Below are 12,799 nucleotides of genomic sequence, written 5' to 3'. Positions count from 1 at the left end.
CTTCGACGAATTAAACAAAAATTAAAAGATTCGCACGCTATGGCTGTGTTTGAATGTCATGAAAAGAGAAGACAAAAAAATAAAAGAAAAAAAATACAATTCTTGGTGTTTCGATGCAAGAGAAAAAAAATAAATATTTTTTTATTATTCAAGATTGACACAACATTATTAAAATAAAAAGGCTATAGATTTCTATTTGATTGTGTTGTGTCAATATGGTTGTATAGTGCCTTCACTAATGTGGGGGTCAATAAGAGCACATGCAAGAAGAGTATTTGATTGAATGAGATTTTTTTAGTTCATTGGGATCTGAACATAAGATAACTTTCCAAGATCTTGTGTCGGGGTATAGGAATCATGTGACATATTAGTGTTATTTTTTCCAAAATAAAAATAGCCACACACCATACACTCTATTTGCCATGACACTTCTCCTTCCTGCACTCTATACGCAAGAAATATGAATAAATCGTATTTCTTCTCTGTTTATTCATTTATCTATGGGTAATTTACACATACCCCCCTGAGGTTTGACGAAAGGATATTTTTATCCCTCAGGTTTGGAAAATTCTGCATACCCCCTTGAGGTTTGCAAATAGTAACAGATAGGTCCATTCCGTCAGTTCATGACTAACACTGTTAAAAAGTAGACTTGAACTGACGAAATTGCCCTTACAAAAAAAAACACTTGCAACTCATCTTCCCCAATCGATTTTGGGGAAGGGAAGATGAGTTGCAGATATGGAACAATTAACTGAGTTTGATTTCGAACTCAGAAATCAAAGGTGAAAACCACGTTTACCTGAACTAGGACGACAACCTACAAGGTTGTTCGCTGGGAAGAAGATCTGTGGAGCGGATACAATTGAGGATAAGCCCGATGGATGTTGTGGAGCTCCAAAAATTAAAGGCGGAAACCGGCCACTGAGGGGCAGAACTAGGGCGCCGGCCTTTCAAGGTTTTTCGATGGGAAGAGGAACCGTGTAGCAGCTACACTTGAGAATTACCCCCAATAGAATTTCCCCAATTAACTGAGTTCGATTTCGAACAATCAAGATGGGAGCCTCGGCAGGTCGAGATCCATTTCTTTCTCATTTCCATTCTTTTTCTTTAACCCCTGTTGGAAGCCATCGCCCCTGGTTCTCTTTTCCTCCCAAGACCCAGATGAAGGAATGCCCTAATGCTTCAAGACCCAACTTAATCTCACCCAATTGAGCTGTAGGAAAGCAAGGGGCCACCGCTTAGGTTTGGGAAATTGAAGTTTGATTAGCAAAAGTCCTTGTAGAAACCCTAGGATTTTAGATACTGAAATCGATCCCACTGAGAACATGAGCTTCGATTCCTAATTGGACCTGAGTTACAGGTATCCCCATTGATTGCTCCATCCATGGGTTCTAATGGAACATCTCTGGTGAGAAGAACAAAAGATGAATTTTGTCAGTTTTAACAGAGAAGCAAATGGAGGAAGAAGGAGGCCCCAAATAACTGAACTCTGCGATGCTCTGTTTTCTGAAAATTTTTGGCAGTTTTTTATAGTGAAATTAATTGCAAAATCTGTCCAACAGATCAGTCCCATATTATAGGGTTTGGAAGATCAATCAGCAAGGGTTCCTCAACATCAATATGGCCCTGATCCAAGAATTTGTTGCATAGTAATTTACACTTTCTTAACTAGTTGGCGGTCCTCACTTTTTTGGCACTTTTCTGGCAGAATCGATTCTGTCCTATTCTAAAGATCTAACCATCAGATATTCCTACTCTTCTAGGGCAGAATCGACAACACAACAGAGGGTTGCAGGGTTGAAAGGGTTTTGAAACCTGCAACTCATCTTCCCCAATCGATTTGGGGAAGGGAAGATGAGTTGGAGGGAGGCCTTGGTGGTGTAAGTTCAAGACTAGTTTGAAAGTTCTTAAGTGGTTTTCTTTTAGAATAGATGACATATCAGAGAAAGGCTGATCTCTCGAAAGTGGGGCAAGAAGGGTTTGCTAAGATTGATGAAATCTATGACTGCAAGCGAAGGCTTTGCTCAACCCTCCCTCCAACCCTCATGCTTCTTCTTCTTCTTCAATAATCCAACCAATAAGCAGTAGTGAAACCGCAGTGGCTTCCTCCCTTTCCAGTTTCTCCCCGTGTATAGTTGTATGTACCTACAACTCATTTTCCCAATAGATTTGGGGAAGATGAGTTGCAGGTGATTTTTTATTTTTTTTTTGTAAGGGCAATTCCGTCAGTTCAAGTCTATTTTTTAACAGTGTTAGCCATGAACTGACGGAATGGACCTATCTGTTACCATTTGCAAACCTCAGGGGGGTACGTAAAATTTTTCAAACCTGGGGGGTAAAAATATCCTTTCGTCAAACCTCAGGGGGGTATGTGTAAATTTCCCTTTATCTATTTAATTGGGTAAGAGTGTTGCTAAGAGATGCCAAAGACATTCATGAACGGCCAACCCTCAGAGGGACAAACATGTAAAATTTATGAGGTTTCATACTGAGTCTATATTACTAGCTAAAACCATCATGTTCATGTTACTAGCAGAAGCGACTAGACAAAAATTATGAGACTTGATCTCCTTGTGCGTTATAGCATTTGATATGATCTGATTAATAGAGAGGGGTTAGTGTTTACCTTGAGATTCATGAAGGCAAAGTTTCCAATGGAATGTAGTACTTGAACCCGTCACCACCCGATAGAAGAAGTATCTTCAATGCCGGGACCCTAATGGAAAAGAGACTTTCTCTTCTACTCTCTTTAACTTTTATCAATTCTTAATTCTTAATTCACAAGAGTGATTAGGAATCATATTTATAACTGAATCTCTTTAAAACTAACTGTTATGATTGAATCAAGTAGTGTGATCTCAAAGAGTAATCTCGCAACTTGTATATTATTGCACTTAAGGACAATTCATACGAGATATAACCACTTAACACCAAGTGATAAAAACTTTCATTATGTTTTAGTCCCTCCATTTATCAATATCATATAACGGACATACAAGTATAGAAACAAATACCACCAAAAATCCCAATCTGTCAATGGCCAATATCAGAGTGTTAATCGATGATTAAACAAAAAACATTCGTAAAACAATTTTAAAATATAATTATATATATATCATAATATTTTTAATCCCTTTGTAAAATTTTACAACATTGTTACTGGTACTGGAATTTCTGTTAAATCACAGTGAGAAACTCTCTTTTGATGTTCTCCCCTTCGGAAAGTGGATACCATGTCAAGCATTTCTTCCACCTTCCACCTTCCACCTTCCACCTTCTACCTATAATGAAACAATATGTTAAGCATACCGATATGTAGCCAGCATATGCATCAATAGATGCACAATGTGCAACATAATGGTAAGGACCTCTCCGGTATATGGACAAAACAACTATAAGATATTCTTATTACACAAACAACTGAAGGCATTCCATCCATTTAAATGTCAAATGATGATCACGTTCAAGACACACTATATAATTCTAAAGACTTACATTTTGCAATTACATTACGAGAATATACAGAATAACAGAATAGATTTGACATCAATACCGTTCTTAGAAGTGGATACTTGGATGTCAATATTGAATATTGTTCTTAGAACCAAAGTGAATTGAAAATTCTACATTATCATATCACTATTTGATTTGAATTTTGTTGTTATTCACTGATTGATACTCGGTGAGCATGTATATTTACATGAGTGACTTCTAAGAGTTTTGATGAGAGTACAATAAGTAGGGATGTAAATGAATAGCCGAAATCCGTTTCTATATCCGTGTCCGTATCTGTTTAGCACTATTTGAATTCGTCCGAAAATTAAACGGATACGGATAGGCTATAGCTATTCGAAAAGCTATATTTATATGTAAACGGATAAAACATCCGGTCCGAATCCGTTTAGCACTATCCGAATTTGTCCGAAAGCTAATCGAATGCAAATGCGGATATAGCACTATCCAAGTCGAATCCGATCCGTTTACATCCCTAACAATAAGAAGAGATAAGAAGGCAGAAAGCCTAACCATTTTGAGCCACCATAATCCAATTCCACCAGACCTGCCTTCAGGAGATATATAAAAACGAAAACATGAGAAAATAACAACCCTTTGTGCAAAATCACACTTCCTATTAGCAAAGTAACATAAACCTTTCTCAAATCTTGGGGTCAAGTTTGGCCTTGTCGGGGGAACCCACCTTGAGCCCTAACAGAGTTTGGGCTGAGATACCTGACCCTAAGGGCGATTTAAGGTTGAAAATTTCTAGCTCTAAGTCAAGGTTGGGTCAGGCTAGGATTGAGGCCTATTGAGCCCGGCCCAACCTAACCTGACCCTGTTTTAAGTTATACTATAAAATATATATTGATATACTATATATATTATAAACTTTAAATGTACGTCACACATATATTGTTATATAATAATATATTATATATAACGATAATAAGTGATAATATATTTTATAATAGTGTTATTTTATGTAAAATTGATAATTTTCACCCCAACTCAGTCCAGTTCATGCATCTCTCCCTTCTCCTGCTCCATGATTAGGACCAATCAGGGTCAGTCCGGCCCAACCCTAGGGCGGGTCAGGGTTAGATCTTCTAGGCTTTGAGTCAGGGTCAGGCTGGGCCTAGACCCAACTAAGGGGACTCATGGTTGAGCTGGGGTTTTAAAAAGCCCCAGCCCAACCCGACTTGTTGCAGTAGCCCTACTCAAATCCCCAATATGATAGAACACATGCTTTTAATCGTAAGAATCTTTTCCATATGGTTATTGGGGACGGTTAATGGTCAAGAAGTATTCATACCCGAAGAAATACTTTCTCTATCATGTGACTAATTTCTTGATAATTTTAGTCATTGGAAAGATGGAATTTCTCACATGTTCTAATTTGATGACCTATAACAATAGTCTACCCACAAGTTTTGGGTGTTTTTACTAAATTTTTATCTTTTCCATCGTGAATTTTCTTTAAATAGGTTCGCATAGAATTGAGTTTGTATCAAACAATTATAGAACATCATATTGACACTTTAAGAAGTTCGATTGGTCCGACATGAATCCATTAATAGACGATGCCATAGACAACATATCCACAATGTTTAGACTTCTTAAAAATTACCACATGACATAAATATCCATGTGTAAATGTCTCTTCATCGTGCCAAACTGCCAGTGTTGAAAACATGGACTAAAAAAATATAACCAGTGCACGAAGTTTTCACCATTGTGGGGTCTGAAGAGGGTCGTACACAAATCTTATCCCCACTTAACAGAGAGGCTATTTTTTGGCTGAAAACCGCGACTACAATGGAACATTCCCTTCTAGATTGACGGCTATAAAAATCAGAAGACACAATGGGGATTGATTGTAGAGTGACGTGGGCTTACTTCACATATATATCACAAAGTAGTGAAGAAGAAAAAGGTGATTCAACCCCACTAGGTATCTTGAGCCAACTATATCAGACCCTGAAACATTCATGTATTAAGGGTTTTGCAAGTAATTTTGAAAACAGATAATTTGGCCCTAAAAGCTAAGTATTTTTTATTTTTTTTACTAGAATTTAGCCCATTAAGGATGACCCACAAGGGGGCAACGAAGGACTAACACTTATTCCAAAAAAGATCTAATTTGCTGCGGGGGATAGGAAAGGAGGGGTCTCAAACTCGAGACCAACATACCTCAAGCACCGTTATGACCAGTGGTCCTAACCACCAGTCTAAGACTGATGTCCCTATAAAAAGCTAAGCTCTTAAAAAATTTTAAAAAAAATGATCCTCATGAATATTTTGGAAATTGAATAAATCAATTTGAAATTTCAAACCTTTAGTTTATGTTTGGATGTCAAGAAAAAGGAAAATTCAAAAAATTTTAAATTTGGGGAGATAACTAGATACATAAATCAATAATTGCATTATCATGATTTTTGTCATATTGTGTTTTTTCTCTTATTGACATCCAAACGTAGCTAGAAAACTTAAGGGGAAGAGTTTTCCATCCAAGAGTGTGGCATGGCAGCTTGGTCGTGTAGCCCTTGCACTAGTACGGTGGTCAATGAGAGAGTACGCTTAGGGGCATTGATATAGATGGATTTTTTTTTTTTATTTCAAGTGAGCTAGACAGTAAATTTGTGCACTCCTATGTTTAGGTGCAGGATCCACGTGACCAAATAATATTCTTTTTTTAGTCCACTCCCTTTAAATCAAAATATGACTTTGGATATCTTTTGAAGGGTTCAGGTGATATAGCTAGCTTATCTGTGGGTTTTGTTCAGTCTATTTTTGAGATTTTAGGTTTAATCAACATTGATGTGATATGATAAGCTATAAGGCAAGAGATCGTTGCCTAGTCATGTAGCATGGTAGCGCCTGCATCAGTGCGAGAGTCAATGAGAGCGTGCAGAGAGAGATATAATTGAATGAGATTTTTTATTTCACTGAGGGCTGAATGGTAAATCCATGCAATCCTATGGCTCGGTGTAGGAATCATAGCGGTTAGCATTCTTTTTCCCTATTTTATATAATTTCTACATGTTCTTATTCTATTATATTGGATGTGAGTAATTTTGGTTAAACCATTTAGGGGTATTCGGCCGGGATGTCCTCTTAGTCCCTACTTTTTCATTTTAGTTATGGAAGGGCTATTCAGGCTTTTTAAGGTTCACCAGGATCTTAACTTGTTTAAAGTGTGTAAGTCTAGGAGAGAGCCCCAATAATCTCCCATCTCTTTTTAGCTGACGATACTCTTATATTTTGTCATATATATGAGAATGATGTTTATTCCATTAAGACATTCATTAACCTTTTTAAAGATTTGTCGGGGCAACAAATTAACTTTGTTTAGAACATAATTGAAAAACTAGGTTTTGACTCGATCGAATCACTTGAGTCGAGTCAAGATTTTGGAAAACCTAGCCAAGAGTCATGTAGAGTTATCCAAGGTGAAAAATGATGCGACTCGGTGATGAATCGTCCGAGTCAAGTAAGACTTGGTTTTTTTACTTGAGTCATTGTTAACTAGATGAGTCTTTGTCAATTTTTAAAATACACAAATGGCCACTTAGGTAGATGACTATTGAGTGAATACATTAATAAATGAAATAAATAACACTTAATAAATGTAAAACTAAAACTTATACATACATGTAAAACAGTGAAGACCAAACAAATACTCCTTGGGCCCCATTACTCTCTCTCTCTCTCTCTCTCTCTCTCTCTCTCTCAACTATCAACTTTTTTTATTTTGGGTAAGAACCGTCAACTTGTCATGTGGCATCTTTAATACCATAAATATCAATGAATGAAAATAAGTCATTTCTCTTACCAAAATAAATAAATAAATAAGCCATCTCTCTTTCTCTCTCTCTCTCTCTCTCTCACAACTATCAACTTGCCATGTAGCATCTTTAATACCATAAATATCAATGAATGAAAATAAATCATCTAAAAAATAAATAAATAAAATAAAATAAATCATCTCACTTACCAAAATAAATAAGGCCAAATGTTCTCTATGCAGCTGTGTAGGTTGCGCCCAAACACATGGGGGTGGGTGAAATGACCACCCCGGCCCCTGAATGGTCAGTCCATGTGTCTAGGCGCAGCCTGCACTACTGCACAGAAAACATCAGCCCAATAAATAAATAAACAAATAAGGGAAAAAGATCTCTACTTGGTGGTGCTTCCTCAGGGTGCTTAAAGCCTGCACCGTGACCACCCGTTTAAGTCTTCGGGCCTGGCTTGTCGGATTAGGTCAGGCTAAGTAGGGTTTCAGGCTATAATTGGGCTGTAATCGGCCCTTAACTGGGCTTTAAAAGGTGTAAAACTGGGCTATGGGCCTGTTTAAATCTAAACGGGCTTTAAATGGTGTAGCCATTTCTGAGTAGTGTGACGCTTGATGTCGTTCTTTTCCAAATCTAGGTTCTCTCTCTCACAGTCTTTCCACCAACATCCGATTCTTACTGTTTTTTTCCTCAAATCATCTACTTAATTATACATATGATGAGATTATTAATCTGTTCTTGTACAAATAAAAGACCAAAGTTAACATTGATGGTTGCCTTCCAAGTATTTCTTTGTGGTTATTTGGATAAAGTCATTTTGACCGATTAAAACTATTCTTCCCGATCTGAATTCAAAATATAGCTAAATGGGTCTTTCATGAATCAATTTTCTTAATTTGGTGGGTTTGCTTAGATTTAAGATCACATGATTTTGTCTTACTTGGTACATGCTTGAATCATAAAGAACTTAATTTTCATTTGTAGCACGAATCCTACAAGTAAATATTGACAGCCACACATGAGAGATCGGGAGAGGGAAGGGGAGGGGAAGTTTACAAGTTAAAAAATCGACTACGTCGGGTTGTAACCGGGCGGGCTAGGGACAATGGACACGCACACACACACACACACCACACACATGATATCAATTTGGAAACTTAAGGTACAGTCTTGTTTTGATGCATTTGCTTTGAGTTTGTGGTGTGACAACTATTTATTGTATTAAAAAAAAAAAAATGACCAAACACACACATGATATCAATTTGGAAACTTAAGGTACAATCTTGTTTTGATGCATTTGCTTTGAGTTTGTGGGTGTGACAACTATTTATTGTATTAAAAATAAAACATGACTTTGGTCTGATCAGGCCGAGGCACCAGGTTTTCTAAAAGGCGAGTCGAGTCAATAAAATATGGTTTTCCAACTATGGTTCAGAGTAGTATGGGGAAGGATTTGCTGCCCAGTCGAGTGGGTCCCTACACCAGCAGGGGCCAGTGAGGGGTGCACAACAACCATGCATCATTCTTTTTCACATAGGCTACGTTTGTTTCGGCGTAAAATTTTGCCTGGAAAATTTTCCTTGGTAAATTTTACTTCGTAAATGTAAATTTTATATGTTGAAAAAAATTTTAATGCTTTTCTCCATAAAAAAAACATTGGAACACTTTTCAACATGTAAAATTTTGCACACAATAGACTCTTAATCAAGCTTGGTTGGCGTTTAATAACCATCCTCACGAGTTGTGGGCTCAAATTTGAAAGGCCATATATTATCCTTCCTCTAATCTCTTTGATCAATTAACCATAAATAAAAACAGGGTCTCTCATTTTGGATGGATTTTGTCAGGTTATCCCCTTAGTTAAACAATTAGTATGCCGTAAGGTCGGTATCGATTCTCACATTTCTGTTTGGGGTGAGCCTGGGGTTCCTACTCTTAAGGATTATAGACTCCCTTGTAATCTTGGGCTATGTAGTAGTGTTTCTTATGTCAAAGATTTGATAATAGGTGATCGATGGAATTTTGATAAAGTTAAGTCCCTTTTCCCCTCCTACATAGCTAAAGCTAGGGCTGCAACAGGGCCGGGTTGGGCTGGGCTTTATAGAACCATAGCCCAACCCTAAGTCCTCTTAGCTGGGCCAAGGCTCGACCCGACCCTGACTCAGGGCCAGAAAAATCCAACCCTGGCCTGCCCTTAGGGTCGGCCCGGGCTAACCCTGATCATGAGGAGAGGGAAGGAAATGCATGGGCTAGAATGGGCTAGGGAGAAAATTACCAATTTTACGTAAAATAATAGTGTAATAACTTAAAATAGGGTCGGGCTAGGCTTAGTTCTAGACCTCAACCCTGGCCCGACTCGACCCTGACTCAGGGTCAAAAATTTCTAGCCCTGACCCGCCCTCAGGGCCTAATATCTCAGCCTAGGCCTTGTTCGGACTCAGGGCAGGCCAGGGCGGGTTCGGGCCAACAGGGCCAAACTTACACCCCTAGCTAAAGTTATTCTCAAAACTCCTACCCACTTGGTTGTTGACCATCAGAGCCATTTAGATATGAATGATTATGTTAAGGAGATGGCATAAAATATGGGATTGAATTTTCTGTATCTATCATTGATATAATAAGTAGTATATATACAAAATAATGTGAGGGTCAATCACCCAACAAATATAGAAATAGCCTAATATATTCCTAAGAATATGTTACAGGATCAATTATCCTAGTCATGGGGTAGGTATGAAAACTCATATGGTAAGACTCCCCCTCAAGTTGGAGCGTGCAGGTTACAAACGCCCAACTTGGAACTTAGGTGATGAAACGGTTCCCGTCCGAGTGACTTGGTGAATAGGTTGGCCAGTTGATCAGAACTAGGAACCTTTGTAGGGCGAATAAGGCCTTGTTGGAGTTTCTCATGAACCACATGGCAGTCTATTTCAATGTGCTTGATGCGTTCGTGAAAAACAGGATTAGAGGCTATATGAATGGACGCCTGATTGTCACAATATAGCGGTGTGGGGGATGTAGGAGGAATCCCTAAGTCAGTCAACAAGGTAGTCAACCAAGATATCTCACAAGTTGCAACGACCATGGCCCGATACTCGGCCTCCGTAGAAGAACGTGATACTGTAGTCTGCTTCTTTGTCTTCCATGAAATTGGGCTAGAACCCAGTAGGATGTAGTAGCCAGTCATGGACCGGCGAGTCATAGGACACGTGGCCCATTCAGAATCACAGTACTCATAGAGCTGGAGCGAAGTAGTTGAAGAAAAAAATATCCCTTACCCTGGTGATGCTTTTAAAAATGGAGCAATCGATGCGCAGCATCTAAATGTTGTTGGCGGGGCTGGTGCATAAATTGACTGAGAATGTTAACTGTATGAGCAATCTCAGGGCGGGTGACAGTGAGATAAATTAAGCGCCCAATGAGTCGGCGATAAAGAGATGGATCTGGTAATAAATCCCCATTGGAATCTGTGAGACGTAAATTCTACTCCATAGGCGTGTTCGCGGGTTTGCTCCCCGTGAGGTCACAATCTGACAAAATGTCCAAAACGTATTTCCGTTGAGAAAGATATATTCCTTTGGAGGAGCGGGCAACCTCAATGCCCAAAAAATATTTTAAAGGACCAAGATCTTTGATGGTGAAATGTTGAAATAGGAAATCTTTGACTGAATAGTTCAATGTAGCAGAGGTGCCAGTGATGATGATATCATCCACATAAAGCACTATATAGACACATTCGTTATTCCTCCGTAATATGAATAAAGAATGGTCAGCCTGAGACTAAGAAAACCCAAACTGTATAAGGGCACCTGAGAACTTGGAAAACCACTGGCGCGATGCCTGTTTTAAACCATATAAGGACTTAGTAAACTTGCAAACAATATTCTCCCCCTTTCGACGATATCCGGGGCGTGGTGTGATATAGACATCCTCCTCAAGGTCCCCATGTAAGAATGCATTGTGAACGTCCATTTGATGTAATAACCAGCCCTGAACAGAAGCCATAGCAATAAGAGTGCGGACAGTCACTAGCATGGCGACAGGGGCGAAAGTATCATGATAGTCAATGCCCTCTACCTGATTGTACCCCTTGGCGACAATGTGAGCTTTGTAACGCTCTATGGAACCATCAGAACGGCACTTGATCTTAAATACCCATTTGGACCTAGTCGGTTTTTTTCCTTGGGGTAAGGGCACCCGAGACCAGGTATTATTCTCAGATAGGGCTGCAATTTCAGCTTGCATCGCATCACGCCATTGTGGATATTTCATGGCCTCGGCAAAGGTTGCAGGTTCACCTGTGCTAGCAAGAGAGGAAAGGAAGGCAACATGTTTTTGGGAGAAACAATTATATTGTAAATAACTGCTAAGAGGGTCGGAAGTACCTTGGACCAATGCCGAAGAGGGTAATTGCAAAGGAATAAACGAGACATGATAATCATTGAGATGCTTGGGTGGGACCCAATTGCGTTGGGGACGAGGAGGGGGTAAAGGAGGGGTGGGAGAGGGTGGTGAGGGAGGGGAATCGGCCGAGGAGGAGATCTGGGATGAATTAGATGGAAGTGGGGAAGGGGTACCGAGAATTTATAAATCATCCGTATCAACCTCAATCGTCACAATGGGGTATACCAGGGGTGTAGGAGAAGGAGCGGTCTACAAGGGGAATATGTTCTCATGAAAGGTGACGTCATGGGATACCACAATTTTTTTGGAATCTAAGTCATAAATACGATAACCCTTTTGGCCAAATGGATAGCCCAAAAAAACCCCAGGCGATGCTCTTTTATCAAAATTGTGTTAGGCTACAGTGTTACGGGCAAAGCAAAGGCAACCAAACAGTTGTAGGTGAGAGAAACTGGGTTTTATACCAAACAATAATTCATGAGGCGTCTTCCCATGCAACACAGGGGTGGGTAGTCGATTGGTAAGGTGTGTAGCGGTGAGCACACAGTCGCCCCAAAACTGTAATGGTAAATGAGCTTGAAAACGTAGCGCCCGAACAACAGTGAGAAGGTGTCTATGCTTGCGTTCCACCACTCCGTTCTATTGTGGGGTGGAAACGTAACTCAAGTGATGGATAACCCCTAATTGTTGAAAAAATTGGTTGATGGGATGATTTAAGAACTCAGTACCTTGGTCGGAGCGAATAATTTTTATTGTGACACCAAATTATCTTTGAATTATAGCAAAAAAGGCCTGAACCAAAGTTGGAATTTCAGTTTTTGTTTGCATAAGGTACAGCCAAGTGCTGCAAGAAAAGTCATTGACAATAGTTAAAAAATATCGTGCTCCAAATAAAGAGGGGGTACGATATGGTCCCCAAACATCCAAGTGAATCATATCATAGCATGCAGTGGTAGAAATAGAGCTATTTGGAAATGGCAGGCACTGCTGCTTAGCAAGAGGACAAATAGCACAGGGGCATTGCTTATTATTATTAAAAAAAATATCCGGATCTAAAAGTTTTAAAGAAGGGAGAACAGAGGAACCCGGGTGACCCAGGCGGC

This window comes from Telopea speciosissima, chromosome 3 (genome assembly GCF_018873765.1).
Source record: "Telopea speciosissima isolate NSW1024214 ecotype Mountain lineage chromosome 3, Tspe_v1, whole genome shotgun sequence".
NCBI classification, from domain to species: domain Eukaryota; kingdom Viridiplantae; phylum Streptophyta; class Magnoliopsida; order Proteales; family Proteaceae; genus Telopea; species Telopea speciosissima.
Note: the sequence above shows the minus strand (reverse complement) of the source record.